Genomic DNA, 16,868 nt, shown 5'->3' with positions numbered 1-16,868 from the left:
CACACAGATTTCACTGTATTGATTGGATTACCTTGCCTTTCAGTATAATGGAAAAACATACAAATGATTCCAGTTTCAGGTTGGAATCAAAGGAATTAATAAAAACGGAGCCCATTCAACATCCTTAAAAGCAGGATAGAAGTTTAACATAATCCACAACCACTAAAAATCAGTCACTCCTTCATGCTCACATAAAATCCTGGAGGAATTCAGCAGGTCAGGCAGTGTTGCTCCAGATTCCAGCATCTGCAGAATCTCTCGTGACTCCTTAATGCTAAAGCCTCATTTTCCAGAAGTAATAAAATCAAAGAAGGTGGTTTGTGAAATAGTCTGAGGAATTCTAACCCCACAATTAATAAATAGCTACTAACTTCTTTAGATACAGGGTGGTATCCACAAGTTCAAGCACCAACAACCGAGGTGGAGCCAATTCACGATTTCGGCAGTTATCTCCAGAGTGGGGCAGTGGTTTACATAGAAATCTGGAAGATAAATGGGACAAATTGAATAAAAGAACATTTCAGATCTCCATCCATCTTTCACGTTAAGGACACTGACAAGACCAGCATTAAATTGCCCATCCTCAATGGTCCGAGAAAATGGTAGTGTGCAATCTTCTTAATCTGTTGCACTCTTCTTGAAGATACTCCTAGAATGCTTTTGGAGAGGAAGTTCCTGGATTCAAACCCAGCAGTGACGATGGAAGAACAATAGTTTTCCTAGTCAGGATACTTTGCAACTTGGCAGAAAACATGCAGGTGCAGGTTCCCATACATCTGAAGTCTTTTCTTTTGGTGGCAAAGGTTTTGGCTTTGCCACTGTCATTCAAGACCGTCCATCTACAGAGGTACACAAGTGATTTCTTATACACGTTCCTATCCATCTCACCTTTCTATTCAACTAAGACCTAGTCCCCAGCCCATTCTCTCCCCTGGATGTACTTGGATTGTGACAAGAATCAATGAAGTCTCTTATGCCTGACCAAGCCTTATGCCTACATCAGCTCTCTCCTGATTATTGGGTGATCAAATGACACTAAGACATTCTGCTCCGCTCACTATTCCTGAACCTGTCAATCTTCTTGCCACATGGATTCATTAAAATCAACAGAATACGAGGTTAAATCTCCACAGTCAGGGAGAAGAGTTACAGAGACGACTTATGACCAGGTAAAAACCAGTAAAAGTTAACTAAGATTGCTATCAGGAAGGTCTTCATACACAGAGTCCTCAATATGGACTCTTTGAAGGCAATTGCTGGCGATGCTGACATTTATTGCCCATCCCTAATTGTCACTAAACTGAAGCAGTCAATTCACTTTGTATTGGATGTAACCAACCTAACAGACTTCCAAATCCAGCCTTGGCCTCATGCATGCTCTCTAGCCTGGTGTATGTGAAAAATAGATGAAAATGAAAGAAGTTACATTCTTAGGGATGAATTAAGGGTGGCCTGTGAACACAATCAGCTTTGCATGCGGGCAGCAACCACTTGTTTAATCAACAATAGCTCCACAACCAGTCTACATACAAGTCTACCATAGTTTGATATAGTCAAAAATCAACTCATTAAACCAAAATCATGTGACAAAATAGCAAAGTATGAGCAAACTTAACTGTACAACAGACATGATAGGGACACAAGAGACTGCACATGCTGGAAATCTGGAGTAACACACACAAAATGCTGGAGGAACTCAGCAGGTCAGGCACATCTAGAGGGAAACAGCTGATGTTTCATGTTGAGACCCTTCATCAGGACTGGAAGGGCAGAATCCAGAATAAAAGGTAGGGGGGGGGGGGGGGGGGGGGGTGGCAGAGGAGCACGAGGTGGTGGACGATAGGGATCTGCTGGAAAAGTGGATGAGGCGCAAGATCGGCTATGATCTTATTCACTGACAAAATAGGCTTGTGGCCCAATGGCCAATTCCTGCTTTTATTTCTCATTTGGAAGCCCAATTTTTCTTCTGCCATTCTCTCCCCACGCCCCTCCACTGCTGATACGGAGAACTACCTTTAGATGCTAACAGGTAAACTTCTTGTAACCAGCATCATCTTACCATTCATTCAACAATGGGACCAAATAATATTAATCTAATAAGACCTAAAGTGAAGACTGTACAAAGGGAAAGCACAAATCAATATCAGAATCGTTACTGGGTTAAATGCATGCAGATCAAGCAAAGCCACATTAAGTATGGGTGTGCAGTGAAATTAATTCACTTACAGATCTCTCACCAAGTTTAAAAAGCAGATTGTATTTTTCACGAACCAAGATGATGACAAATTCAAACAGACCTTGAATGCTAAATGCCAATAAGGTCCAGAGTCAGACAAAAACAGACCAAATTCAAACAGTGCTTAACTTCTGCGTTTAGCATAATGTACTTTCTGGGAAAGGAGGGGACAACTCACACTCACAACCACAGCTGTGGTATAGCAAAGCTGATTAAGGAAAAGGCAAGGAGGTCATTCAGTTCATGGGCTAATTTCCTTTAAACTCACATGAGGCTCTGGACCATTGGAGTGTTCTGCCCCCAGAACACTATGCAAAAAGATGCATTTCACTGTGTGTTTCGCTGTACACGTGACTAATAAAGAAATTTCATCTATAATCAATATTCTGTCAAAGTAGGAAAAAGTTCAGGACACCCACAGAACTGTATCCCTTGAGGAAAGGAAGAGTATGGGGAGAAAGGCAGTGAAGCAAAAGGCATCAAAACAACCTTTTATAGGCTGAAGAATGTTGCATTCTATGAGTGTTTACATTGAATGCTTTATACGGAGTGTCAGCTGTGGCTCTTTTGGCAGCAGTCTTGCCCAGGAGTCAGAGCCAGTCACATCCCAGGGACTTGAATACAAAAATCTAGGCTTTCATTTCAGCACAGTGCTGAGCAAATGCCACATTGCCAGGTGGTCTTTCATTCCAATGAGGAAGTTAAGGCTAGGGCCACATCTGCTCTTTCAAGTAAAAGACCCCATGGCAATATTTGAGGAGAAAGGGAGTTCTCCCATGTGTTCTAGTGAATATTTATCACAATCAACATCTAAAACAGATTATTAATCCATTACATTTGTTTGCATGGGAAGTTGTGTCCAAGTTGGCTGTATTTTCTTCAAAAGTAAATTAGTTGAAATGTGCTTTGCAACATTCTAAAAGACACGAAAAATGCAACAGAATCAAAAATGTCACAATGTGGATTGTAGGCTATTCAACCTATTGAATCTATGCACGAGAAGTTTCACCCCTCCTCACTTGCTCCTCTTGGCCTGCCAGTTTTACACATCATGACAAAACCAGTTCCTTTTTGAACACGATGATTATATCTGCTTCATCTACCTCCCAGAACAATCACAACCCTGCAGTACACTCTGGATCCTAAACATTAAAAAGTTGTCTCTTGTATTCACTCTTGGTTCTTTAATCAATCACCTTCATTCTACATCCTTTGATTTCCAAACCCTCTTACAATGTTTCTATCTATCCACCTTGACTGGATTATACAATTCTTAGTGGACCTTTGAAAACTACTTTTGATACGTGTGTTGCACCATTCACTGCTGCAATGACATGTTGATTATGGTGAATAACTATCATTGTAAACACAAAAGGCCGCAGATGCTGGAATCTGGAGCAACTCAATGGGTTGAGCAGCATCCGTGGGAAAGGAAAGGTCGACATTTTGGGTTGAAACCCTGCATCAAGACTCTTCCAGCAGATTGTTCATAGTACTATCACTGTTACTTGCTTAAGTGAACAGCAACTCAGACTACAGACATTACACCAAAGATGCTGCTGGAGGCAGCAGCAAGGTGGCAATCTTGTGCAATGCAACAGAATAGTGGACAAGGCAGATATATTTCTCAAACTTGCCAATAAGAGGTGTCAGCCATTTGCTCCGTACATAGAGCAAGTGAAAACATTCTTGAAAGTAAATGATAGTGTTGAAATCTTGGAGGACAGAACAGTGGCTGTACAGGAAGAGGGTATGGCAATGTTGTTGCTGGTAGTGAGGTCAGAGACACACAAAACATCGACAAATCCACTGGCATCACAAACCACACTGTCCCTTTCAAGGATTTGTCAAAATACAAAAAAGGGACACTAACCCAGTGCTTTTAAAGACTTGAGAGTAAGTTTGGCGCGTGCAATCAGGGACCAGACAAAACAACAGCACAATCTTTGAGCAAATTGAAGACTCTGAAAGGTGCAACTTTCAGACCTTTTAAATTGAGTGCTGCAGGATTAGTTAGTGTGCAGGCTGGAAAATGAGATTCAGACAAATGCTAGACCCAATGCTCAAGATACAAAGACGGTGCTGGAAACACAAAGCAGCATGACACAGGCAGGCAGGCAACAAGCACAAAGAAATGGTAATGGCAGCATGACCTTCTGTTCTGTAGCCCAGTAACATTGATGCTTCCATTGGGTTGAGTGGAAAACTGAAGGGTCACAAGAGACAAAAACTGGGGAAGTCACAAATCACATGTGAAAGGCAGGAAGCCTGGTTGTGAATGTTCTGTGAGTCACCTTGCCTAGGATTGCTCATTCAAAAGGCCCCCCAAACAGAAAAGGACATACTGCACAAGGGTTAAGTTCCTGAAGAAAGTAATTACTGGCAAGACAGTAGTGCCTCATTTGCAAGGACTTGGAACAGTCAGGCTGAGGTACCATCCACACATTTCATTCAGATGGTGGAAACAGACATTGAATGGAGTTTATTACACATATGAAGAGAATGACAGTTCTACAAAGCAACATTATATAATGAGAATGCCACAATAGGTACACATCATTTCTGCTGCTAGTCCATGTATGGTTAATACCTTAAATACTTTCCATTGAGAGGGGAAAATGGTGCTGAGTACCTGTGTAGGAATGACTCTAATGGGGGAAGTGGACTGTTGGGTTGCCAGTGGAGATAGTGGGTCCATTTACCCATCATTTTATGTATTAACCTTCATGGCATGGATTGCATCGAATCACTTAGATTGAAGGACTGTGTGTTTGAGAAAAATCATAGCATTGGGTAATGAAGGGATTGTGCCTCCATCCATAGCTCAGTCTCTGCCAGATGGTGTTACAGCCCAAAAGAGTGGTCATGGAAAATTTCACTACCAAGCTCAGACAAAGTATTGCATGAGATGAGATATGTACATTGAAACAAACAGTGAAATACATCTTTTGCATAGAGTGTTCGGGGGGGGGGGGGGGGGGGGGGGTGGTAATCAGCCCGCAAGTGTGGCCATGTTTCCAGCACCAACATAGCATGCCCACAACTTCCTAACCCGTACGTCTTTGGAATGTGGGAGAAAACTGGAGCACCCGGAGGAAACTCATGCAGACACTGGGAGAACGTACAAACTCCTTACAGACAGCAGCTGGAATTTTTTTTTAAAAAAGGCACACCCGTCAATGAGGTCAAGTATATTCTGATGTTTCAACCCCATGCCTGGGAATATGTTGAATATCTCAACAAAGAATGCATCTTTAAAGTGTGTTTTTTTTTTGAAAGCCATGGATTTGTATTGTTCAAGATCTGCTGGCAAGAGCTGCACATGTTAACTTCACTAATGAAGTACCTTCAGGGTTAGAAGGCATCACTGCAGAGAAAGGCATTAAGCAAGTCAGGAAAATAAAGTGTGGTGAAGGACATCCCACTTCGACCTGCCCAATTTCAGGGCATCATTCAGTGACCAGTGACCAATGGGAATATTCAGTTCACTATACCAAGCAGCTTGAAAGCAGACTAATCTACTCAGATACAAAAGTCAACTAGTTTACTAGAGGATCATTACAAGGAGCTAAATTCTTATACTTTCTCATGCTGTCCCTGTTGTAAGTTAGAAAGCAGATCCCTCCCAACCAATCATTGAATTATCTCTAATGCTCAGTTTGATTGCAATGACCATCAGCCTCCTCTGTTGCCCTCTGGATATGCTGTATTGAGCTGACGTAAGTCCAAGTATCATTGCTAAAGGCCCCCAGCACAATCCAAATTTGATTCAGCAACTCCATAAACTAAAGCCCTTTAGACATCAGACACTTTCCCAAGACTTGTGCAGTCTCAGTCTCACAACAGCAGCATCTGACTTGCTTGAAATGACCTTGCTGCATCACTCCACACGTGGACTTATTGATGTCAGCTCAATACTATGTATCCAGAGTCCAACAGAAAAGGTTGAAAATGATAACAACCAAATTGAGAGTCACTGAGTCAAATTCGGATTGCTCTGGATGCCTTGAGCAATTATGCTGTGAAGACAGTTTAAGAGTTCCAAAGTCCCACTGAGTGTCGTTACACTAGGCTTGTCCTTATTGATATCAGCTCAACACAATATATCCAGAGGGCAGCAGAAGAGATTGAAAACAATTACAACCAACTGAGCACTGGAGACAATCCAGGGATGGACTGTCAGGAGTGACCAGCTTTGTACTTCCAACAGGCACAGCACGAGAAAGAATAAGTCCAGTACTTCCATGAAATCAAGACGCAAGGCAAAGAGAGAGTAAAAGGCACAAAGATTGGGGAATCAATGTAGAAAGTATGATTGAATTTGGTATTTAATAATAAACTGAAAACAACATACTATAACTAACATAGGTGTGTTACAGTTGGTTAGAAAATGTAATACATTGCATCTATGGTTAGGCTCAATTATTGCAACAATGGTATGTGGAGAGATTAGGTATGCAGTTTATTTGGAGAAGTGATCTTTGAAAGTATCTGTACCTGGAATGGATAATGCAGAGATGTTAAGTTTACCCAAGTGTGGCTTACAGCTGAGATTTCTAAGAAAATAAATGTTTGGTTAAATTTATAACATGTATATGTCCAAATAATTAGTTTATTGCATAGTTTCACATAAGCAAATAGTGAACTGCTGGTTTAATTTAATTTTTGTAGATAGTTGAAGGTTTGTCGGTGTTTGTTACTTTGGGGGTCAGCAACAAAATATGCAAGTGTGAGTGTACCTTTAGGAGCTGTGCACACTTTGTAATATGACTTTTGATACATTATTGTATCGATAATCGGTGTTAGTTGAGTACTAACTACCTTCAATAGAATGTTTTGTTAATAGTTCCACTGGCAGCACAGACACAGCTCCAGTGAAGTCCTGTGTGGAGTTTAAATATTCTCCTTGTGACCATGTAGGTTCCACCCCCCCCTCCTCCCCCCCCCCCCCCCACCCCAGTTGATTGTCCAGTTTCCTACCACACCCTAGCGTGCAGGTTGGCAGATTAATTTGACTACTGAAAAAATATCCTTGGTGTAGGTGGGTGGCAGGAGAAAGAGGAATTGAGCATATGAGAGAATACACTACAGGGAAATAAGAGACAATGACTCAATGGGCCAAACTGCCTCTTCCTCGAGAATAACAGAAGCTCTATCCTCATTACTCAACACTACAAGGGTGGCACTTAAACTCAAGGAGCCATCAGGTCCACTCTCAACCTCATCTTTCCCAAGCATAGAAGCTCTAGCTTCTCTAATATATCTACATGATTTTGGCACATTTTGGCAAATCTCTTCTGCACCTCCAAAACCTCTCCCCAGAAATGGACAATCCAGTCGTGATCAAATCTGTAGCTCATAAAAAGGTTTATTTTGACCTCCTCGTTCTTCAAGCCTCTATTTATCAAGCCCAGGTTCTCATATGCTTTTCTAACTGCTTTCTCAACACATCCTTCCATTTATCTGTGCATCTATACCCAAAACCTCTTACCTCCAGTACCTCATTTGGAATTGTACTCTTAGTTTATAGTGCCTTACATTTTTTTTCTGCCCACTGTATACTACTGAAAGTGTATTACTCATGCTCTCAGTTCATTATGCTTCAAAATTTGTGCCATCAGCAAATTTGGAAACTACTATTCTAGTGCATTTCCAGTCACAGTTTCCTATCAGTGCTGCCACTACACCTTTCGTTCAATGGGCTTCAATCCTGATGACAAGTCTATAATGTTGCACTTTATCAAATGCTTTCTGTAAATCCACACATACCACATCTCTCTTAATGACCCTCCATTCTCTGAGGAAAAAAAAGTTAGTCAAACATAATTTCCCTTTAACAAATCAATGATGGCTCTCCCTAGTCAATTCATACATGTCCAAGCCTATGTTAATTCTGTCCCTAGGTTTTTTTTTAAAAAATGTCCTCACCATTTTTGTTAAAGTGATAGGGTTTATTCCTTTTTTTTTGAACAATGGTGTAACACAAGGACTTGCATCATTAAAAAGGTACAGCTGAAAACACCCATTTGATCCAGTTCCACACAAGCATCCTCCCACCTTATTTCATCTAACAATTCTGGCACATTCGATTCCTTTTCTCCTTGTATCCCTATCCCAGTTCCTCTTAAATACATCTGTGCTTTCTTGCTGAAACTTGCAGTTCCACATTCAAACTGATCTCTAAATAGTTCACCCTGAATTTCCTTTCAGATTTGACTCTTATGTTTATGTAACACAAGTTTTCTTCCCTTGGAGTTTCTCTCTGCAATATTGAATGTCACGCAAGAGAAAAGTTAAGCAGACACAAAACAACCATCAATTTATCCAAGGATAGCAGGCAGATGAGGCCAGATCTGTTCCAAGCATTACAGGACCACCCACTCCAGTGCATCAGGAGAGGAAGCAGGAAGTGTTTGATGAGTCAAGAGGAAAGGCTCTCGAAAATTTTATAAAAAGCTGTTGGTTGTAAATTGTTAGCAATTCTATAATGTGGCACGTAGGTCAAACCAGGCCAGCTTTCTTGGTCTACGGTCAACCTCGGACTTTCCTAGATTGAACCACAAGAGCTCTTCAATGCAGATGAAACTCCACATTCCTACTCATTAAATGATCCAACTAAAAAAAAATCAGTAGGGAGTGGAAAAGTGAACACCATGGACCCAAGCTCAGCAAGAACACAGCTTTACCTGGGAAAGGTTTATCTAGAAAAGGAAGCAGCAGAACACTATTACATGTAAAGCATTGCTAGGATATGCTGAAACCTAATAACATGATTACAAATACAAGTTACCCAAGTCACGTTTGTCCAGGAAGGAATGTCTATTACTTAATGTATTAATTGACAGCATCACTTAAAGTTCCATATTCTCAGTGTTCAGCTGACTCTCATTAACTTCACCTTCTGAAAAGACAGTGTCCTTTTTAGTTATTTCAAACTAAACTTGCTTCACTTTAGTCACTAGTCATTCAAAATACAAACAGAACTGAGTGCAGAGCTCCAAGATCAGGATAGGTGGACACTAGATTTCAAACACTAGCAAACCAAGGTTTTTCCTGAGCCAGGAAAAAGCAAAGAAAACATAGGTTTAAGGACCCTATTTTGTATATTATTCATTGTTACCACCAAGCCAATAACCAAAGTTTCCAGGGTGGAGTTTGTTGAAAACTCAAAGTACCAGCCAATAACACTGAAGACCAGTCAAGAGGATCCTTCCTCTCTCCCATGTAATAAAAAAAACTTCTTCAGCACAAAATTCTCAATAGTCATTAATTAAACCATTGATCATCAGAATATTAAACATTAGAAAAGTAAAGAATTTGGACATTTTAAACATTTACTTTAAATCTGAAGCAGGGAAGTGGCAGATTGGTGTAGAAATACCAGTGAAGACAGAGCGTTTATTTTATCCATAGAGTTAGTCTCAAACAGCATGGAAGAGTCCCAAATGGTCCATGCCAACCAAGATGCCCCATCCAAACTAGTTCCATTTGCCAGCATTTGGCCTATAAACTAACAACTTTTCCAATCCATGTACCTGTCCAACTGTCTTAAAAGTTGTTATTGTACCTACCTCAACCACTTCCTCTGGCAGCTCATTCCACATGGATACCACCCTTTGAGTAAAAGAAAAATGTCCCTCATGTTCCTCTTAAATCTTTCCCCCCTTGCCTTAAACCTATGCTCACTAGTTCTTGACACCCCAACTTTGGGGAAAAGACCAAGTGCATTCACCCTATCTATGCCCCTCATGATTTTATACACATCTATAAAATGACCTTTCAGTTTCCTACGCTCCAAGGAATAAAGTCCTAGCCTGTCCGACCTTTCCCTATAACTCAGTCCCTCAAGTCCCAGCAGCATCAATAGATTAGTCTAGTTCCTTGACAAATAAATTTCAGTCAATGTGAGGGGAACAGACAAATACAAGTCCAGATCACAACTGGTAGCCACCCTCAATTCACTATTGGTGCCAAAACCCTATTCTACTAAATGTTAGAAAAAAAATCAAGTGCTAGAATTTAACTTCAAGAGCAAAGACAGATGATCCCCTATCACAGAGTTAGGAAATTACCAATAAATACATCTTCCATGCATCACACAGAATTAAAGTGTCAACCCATCATTTACACAGTTCCTGGGACATTAAATTAAAAATGAAACAGGGATTTTAAATTAAAAAGACCCACATTTGATTGTAGGTTTTTTTTTGAGAACATTTAATGTTGGAAGATCAAAAGGCTGAAACAGTTTACAGACCACTCATCAGGCAAGTGGGTGGAAGGAAAATATTTAGCTCCAAGAACAGTAAAAGTTGAGGCCAGTTGATTCAATGTTACATATTGACCAACATTTTACTGGTGCTTTCTGTACTTCAGAATGAAAAGGAAATAAAATTAATCAGTTTTATACATGTAGGCCTGATCCTTGTGGAATTCACTACCCAGTACAAAAGGGATCAAGAGTGGAACTCCTAGAGTAAATTGCATCCAGCACAAAGTTTCCAGTCTTGTGCTAGTGTAGAAGAATGCTGGAAACAAACTCACTAACTCAACTATAGAACGATTTAATCACTTTAGTAACATCCTGTTAATGGGATCAGTTGAAGTCTTCAAAAATACTCTCAATTTAAAGATTGAAAAGAAAACCAAGGACAAAAGACAGCACTAACTTCAATCCTTCTCCACAAAACTGACTGTCGTACACTAGTGTAACTAATAACATTGTAAAATGATTTTAGGTCTAAAAATAATTATTAAAGATTGAGTTCAATGGGATTTCGCCACTAGCCATATCCTTCTCCACCCCCCCCCCCCCCCACCCACAAGGACCAGCATCTCCGCCAATTCCTGGTCCACTCATCCCTTTCCACCCTCCCAGTCCCCTGGCATTCTCCCCTGCAACTACAGGAGCTGCAACACTTGCCCCTACACCACCTTCCAAGGGCCTATACAGGCCTTCCGGGCGAGGTAGACATTCATGAGCACCTCCTCCAAACTGATCTACTGCATTCAGTGCTCGCGATGTGGGCTCCTCTACATAGAGAAGACCAAGCACAGGCAAGACCAAGCATACGCGAGTATTTTGCATTGCAAAACCTGTGCTCTGTCCACAGCTTCTGGTTTCATGTCATCTCAATTCCCCCTCCTACACTGAGCCCAGACTTCTCCACTGCCACGATCAGGCCAAACTACAGAACAGCATCTTGTATAGCCCACAGCCCAATGGCATGAACAATGGATTTTCCAATTTCAAGTATCCCACTCCCCCATGTCCCTTTCCCACTCTCCATTTGTTTACATTTCCCATCCTCTCCTCCTCTGCCTCCATCTGCCCATCACCCACATACCAACCTATCTGGGTTTCTTCTCCCTTTGTTCACCATTCTAATTCCTCCTCCACCTGGTTCCACCCATCGCCTCTCAGCCCCCATTCTCACCCTCTTGTTTCTATATACTGTCCATCTTCCCTCTACGCTCCAGTCCTGATGCAGGGCCTCAACTCAAAACAGTGATCATCTCACAGACTGTGTCGGAGCTTAGGATCCAGAGGTGGTATGTGGCCAGTTAATAGACTAGCAAGTTACAACAGAAAAGTGTGGAAGCACTCAGCTTTGTCTGTGGAGAGCAATAGAGAGATAACTTTTCAGGTAGATATCTTCTCAGAGCTAATAATTCAGAGACACGTGTTCAAACACTACCTCTGCAGCTAGTGGATTTATACTTTAAATCAATGTGAAAAAAGAATCAACATCAAGAGTCAAAATGACTGGATTATGGGGAATCAGGTTGATCTTTTTACAAATGCCCTTTCGAGAAGGAATCCCAGTCTGGTCTCTACACTGTTTCAGATTCTCAACATGTGGCTGCCTCTTGACTCACTGCTGATTGGTGCACAGATCCTTCAGTTCAAAGGTAATTAAGAACAGGCAATAAATCCCAATTTAGCCAATGACATCCACCTTACAAATACAAATAAATGTTTAAAGAAAGTTGTCAGAAGACAGATTCACAGCTGGGCAAAGCAACCAGATTGATTTTTTTTGCTTTGGTCTCAACAGCAAACATCAGAAACGATATAACATGTAGCAAGTGCCAAACATCAACTGCAGCAACAAGCTACTGGCTGCACTGTAGGAGGATACTGGAAAGGTGTCTCCACCCAGACAATGCAGCTGCAATTGGGACAGAGGTCATCAACACCACACTGCACTGACATGATAAATGGTCTTGGGATAAGACACTTACCCCCAAAAAAAATCCTGTCAACTTGAAACCATGGAAACTCACATGGCCTGGAGATGACCATTAATTTTAGGAAACTACAATCTGCAACACTGAATGAAAAGTGACTTATTTTAATTGAAGCCCTAATACCAGTCGTGTCTTCTAACTTCAATATTCCAAATGGTGTTCAAGGTGCATAACCTCATTTTTATTTTTGTTATGCATTTTACAGCCTTCTTCAATAATTTCAGATCCTCTCCCATTTTCCACACAGCAGCTGTGATGATTCTACATGCAACATCTACAGCATCTCTGGACGTTTCACCACAAATCTTTGCCCTGCACTCCCACCTTCCATTCCACCTTAGACCTTCCCTGTTGTTCCCTCTTCCCATATTCTGTTTACTTAAAACCTGTCACAATTTCCAGTTCTGGCAGAAAAAAGGGTAGGGATCCAAAATAACAACTGATTGCTTTTGCTGGGCATTTTCAGGTTTTTTTTAAATTAGCCTTTCTTCCTTCCCCCCCCTCCCACCCCCCATATATAGGTGTGGGCAGCATTTGTTGTCTAACCATAATAGCCTGAACAGAATGACATTGGCCATTTCACAGGACATTTAAGAGTCAACCACTGTGGGGTCCGGAGTCACATACAAGCCAAAGCAGGCTTGGATGAGAAAGACTACGATGCTGGAGGAACTCAGCAGGCCAGGCAGCATCTGTGGAGAAAAGCAGGCAGTCAACATTTCAGGTTTGGATCAATCAGGGACCCGAACAGTCCTTTCAGGTGAGACAGAGATTCACCCGCACCTCCTTTAATATCATCTACTGCATTTGGTGCTCCAAGTATGGCCTCCTCTACATTGGTGAGGCCAAACGCAGTCTAGGTGACCGTTTCATAGAACACCTGTTCTCTGTCCATAACCCGAAACATTGACCGCCTGCTTTTCTCCACAGATGCTGCCTGGCCTGCTGAGTACCTCCAGCAACATCAAGTTTTTCATCTGGATTCCAGCATCTGCAGTCCTTTGTTTCCCTAAGAGGTTGAGATGGCAGATTTCTTCCCTTGAAGGGCATCATTCAACCAGATTTGTTACAAAACCAAATTTTCATTACTAATGACTACGACTAGGTTATTAGTTTCCACAGCTCCATTCTCCATCCGACCAGGCCTCTGGGATACTAGTAACTTAACCACTCCACAACCATCGCATTCTCTGCTCTCATCTGCTTGGGAGATATTTTCAGAGGATTTGTAAGTACAACGTCATAAGTCAAAGTAGTACAGCACAGAAACAGACCCTTCAGCCCGACTTGTCCACGTCGACCATGGTGCCTGCCAAGCTAGTCCCATATCCCTCCAAACTCCTCCTACCCATGTATTTATCCAAACGTCTGAAGTGTACAAGCAAACCTTACAGCCCCAAAACTTTAGCCTAGTTATTGAAAGGACTAGAAGTCATTTGGTTTCCTTTTCATCCAGTGTTTAAAGTGCTTCAGCCATATGGAGACAGTTCAGAGAAAACCTTGCCACCTCATGTGGCTTTAGATGCAAGGCAGCTGGATTCCTACTAAGGAGTTAATTTTGGCCTTAACTACAGGAGGAGAGTCCTGCAAGTTTATCCATTTCATTCTAAAACAAATGGAATCCGGAGGCATGCAAAGCATTCCTGACATTTTTCTCCAATCTCGTGTCATACATAACAACAAAGATTCTTCCAGCTATTCTGATCCAACCAATGGAGAGTCAGATTCCTTCAGCCTACTGCATTCTCCCTGTCCAGATTTATCCAGTGGAGGATGAGAATTTTCCAGTGTTCCCAGACTGCAGTGTTCTATCTGCTCCAAGATAAATCACCCAGCATTGGACCATACAGAGATCAAGTGCAACTTAACATGCAGGAGTAAGCCTCATAACACAACATTGATGTAACACAGCATAAACAGAACAACTGCTCTCTCCTTTGGAGGAGAAAGCATCTAGGACAAGTTAGATCCACCACTTAAGACTTATCTTTCAAATCCTACTGGAATTAGGAACCCACCCAATATTTTAAAATATGAAACAAAAAGAAACAGCAGCAACATCAAAGCACATAGCACAAACATTTCTAATTAACAGCGATACTGCCCAGGGAGGGGCTTGTAGTTGCATGGTTTCACTAGGAAGCAGCAGTCTACGACAGATATCACATTACAGAAATGGTGTAAGATGCAGGAAAGCAACCACCTTTTTCAGAACAGATCAACTCTGTAAAGCACATAGCTTCACCTTCCACCATCCCAAGTTATAATGGGAAATAGTGGTCAAATAACCCCTTATATATGGCCAGTCTAAAATAACAGATCTAACAGGAACATACAATCTGATTCCAGAGGAACCGTAACCCCAGTGCTGGTTTCACAACAAAGAAAAGCCACAAACTGATCCAACAGAACCTGAACACACCAGTCACAAGACCTTATCTTGTATCAATATCCCCTGTAGATACTGCCTGAAGAGTCAAATTGCATGCAGTTTTTAAAGCTATGCATGCCTACTTTAAGTCAACAAGGAGTCAAACAATGATTTAAAGTAGGCCACACAGATAGAATTACAGACAAAGGCAGCCCAGCCCTCTCGTAGCCATATCTGTCAGACATAACCACAGACACCTGCTTGGTCGCTGAACAGACCATAAACAGCCTGTGACATACAACAGAGTTTACCCACAGCAGTACTGACCACACGGCAGTTACTAAACACAAATTATACAAGATGAACGCACACCTCTCCAGCATCATCCAGCAACTTGGGCCCAAGTGCAGGCTGACTGACTGTCAACCCGTCACTAGAGGCCAGTCTGACACACCTCATTGTGCGCGGAATGTCCAAAATGCAGATAAACAGGTTTTGGCTGATCAGTCACACCTTATACCTACTACTAGAATGAACCCTGGCAGAGACAGGTGCACTCTCCCATCACCTCAAAATCTACAGCTGGCTAAAATAGGTATTGCTTTAAACCTCAGCGGTCAGTTTACTGCTTGCATATGTGGGTATGGTTAAGTGGAGCACAATATTTCCCTAAATATATATTGTTACTTCACTTTACTATATCCAATATACCATCAACTTGTAGCCATTTATTGAACTTTGCATCCCACAGAATAAGCACCTGGAAACCCCCTGCATTTCAGAGCATTGCTCAAGCCCTGCCAGTCAGTACCTCTCTGAAATTCTAAATTAAATCCAAGTTTAAGCAACGCATTTCCAAGTTGGATCATATCACTGATTTGTAGGTCATGAAATGTGTTGTTTTGTGGCAGCAGTACAGTGCAAAGACACAAAATTACAATAATTTACAAAATAACAATAATTTACAAAATAAATAGTGCAAAAAAAAAGGAACGATGAGGTAGTGTTCATGGACCCTTCGAAAATCTGTCGGCAGAGGGGAAGAAGCTGTTCCTAAATAGCTGAGTGTGGGTCCTATAACCTTTCCCTAATGACTCCTGATCTATACCACCACCCCACTTTAAGAGGGTGAAAATAGCCACTGTTTGGTGCCCTGAAGTGTGGCTGTGTAAAGTTCAAGCAGCAGCAGCAGAAACCATGGTCACATTGTTTTCCTATCAAGTAGGCTGCTGATAAGCAAACCATGGCTTCCTAGAATAAAAGTAACCAGGTGACTGTCACTGACAGAAGAGAACCACAGAAAAAAATCCCTTTAAAAGAGAAGAGGCAGATAATTGGTAGGATAATTTTTAAAACAAAAAGTAACAAGGACAGAACCAGAGTGGAGTTGATGCTGTGTTGTGCAGTTTTCCACTTCCCAAGGACCACCAAGAGATGTGAGGGGGATAGTGATTGCACTGTCAAACAAGGTTGGTTCGACCCCCATGCCAGAGGTTGCGGCTGGGCTGACACCAACAAAAAATATAGGTGAAGTGTTGGATTGGAAGGTTGCTGCCTTTCAGATCAAAGGCCTTTCTGCCCTGTCAGCTGAATGTAATAGACCCCACGACAATACTTCAAGAGAGCAAGGCTTTCTCCCAGTGTCCTACCCAACAATCACTGTTACTGAAACACATTAATTGCTGATTATCACACTGCTATTGGGCCAACTTGCTACAACATTTGCTATTCAGCCAAAGTGCCTTGCCTGAAAAAAAATAAGTGGGACTTCCCAAAGTCAAAAAATGCTCGATTGGGATACAACAGCTATATCAACAATCATCTCTACAAAGGAGCAAAAGGGTCTGATATCTGGCCAAAGTTAAAGATAACTGTATCCATGTAACGAAACATGGTCTAATAGGTTTCTGACCAAAGCAATAAGTTATTCAGATCTGAACAACTTTCCAGTTAAAATCCCAACCAATCGAGCCTTCACCATAAATGATGCCAACTATAAATTCTGAAAAA

The 16,868-nt window shown here is 41.5% G+C and overlaps 1 protein-coding gene across 3 annotated transcripts in view; it reads right to left on the bottom strand.

Annotated features, from left to right (window-relative positions):
• The window catches only part of LOC127567913 (elongation of very long chain fatty acids protein 1-like), a 72,668-nt gene that overhangs the window by 29,180 nt on the left and 26,620 nt on the right, over positions 1-16,868 (bottom strand). For all 3 annotated transcript variants that reach the window (XM_052011112.1, XM_052011111.1, XM_052011113.1), the window contains exon 2: positions 372-482. The gene's annotated coding sequence lies outside the window, so the exon portion shown is untranslated. The remainder of the gene's footprint in view (positions 1-371; positions 483-16,868) is intronic.

The sequence above is a fragment of the Pristis pectinata genome, chromosome 3, assembly GCF_009764475.1.
Source record: "Pristis pectinata isolate sPriPec2 chromosome 3, sPriPec2.1.pri, whole genome shotgun sequence".
In the NCBI taxonomy this organism is placed as follows: domain Eukaryota; kingdom Metazoa; phylum Chordata; class Chondrichthyes; order Rhinopristiformes; family Pristidae; genus Pristis; species Pristis pectinata.
Note: the sequence above shows the minus strand (reverse complement) of the source record. Positions and strands in the feature narration are given on the sequence as shown.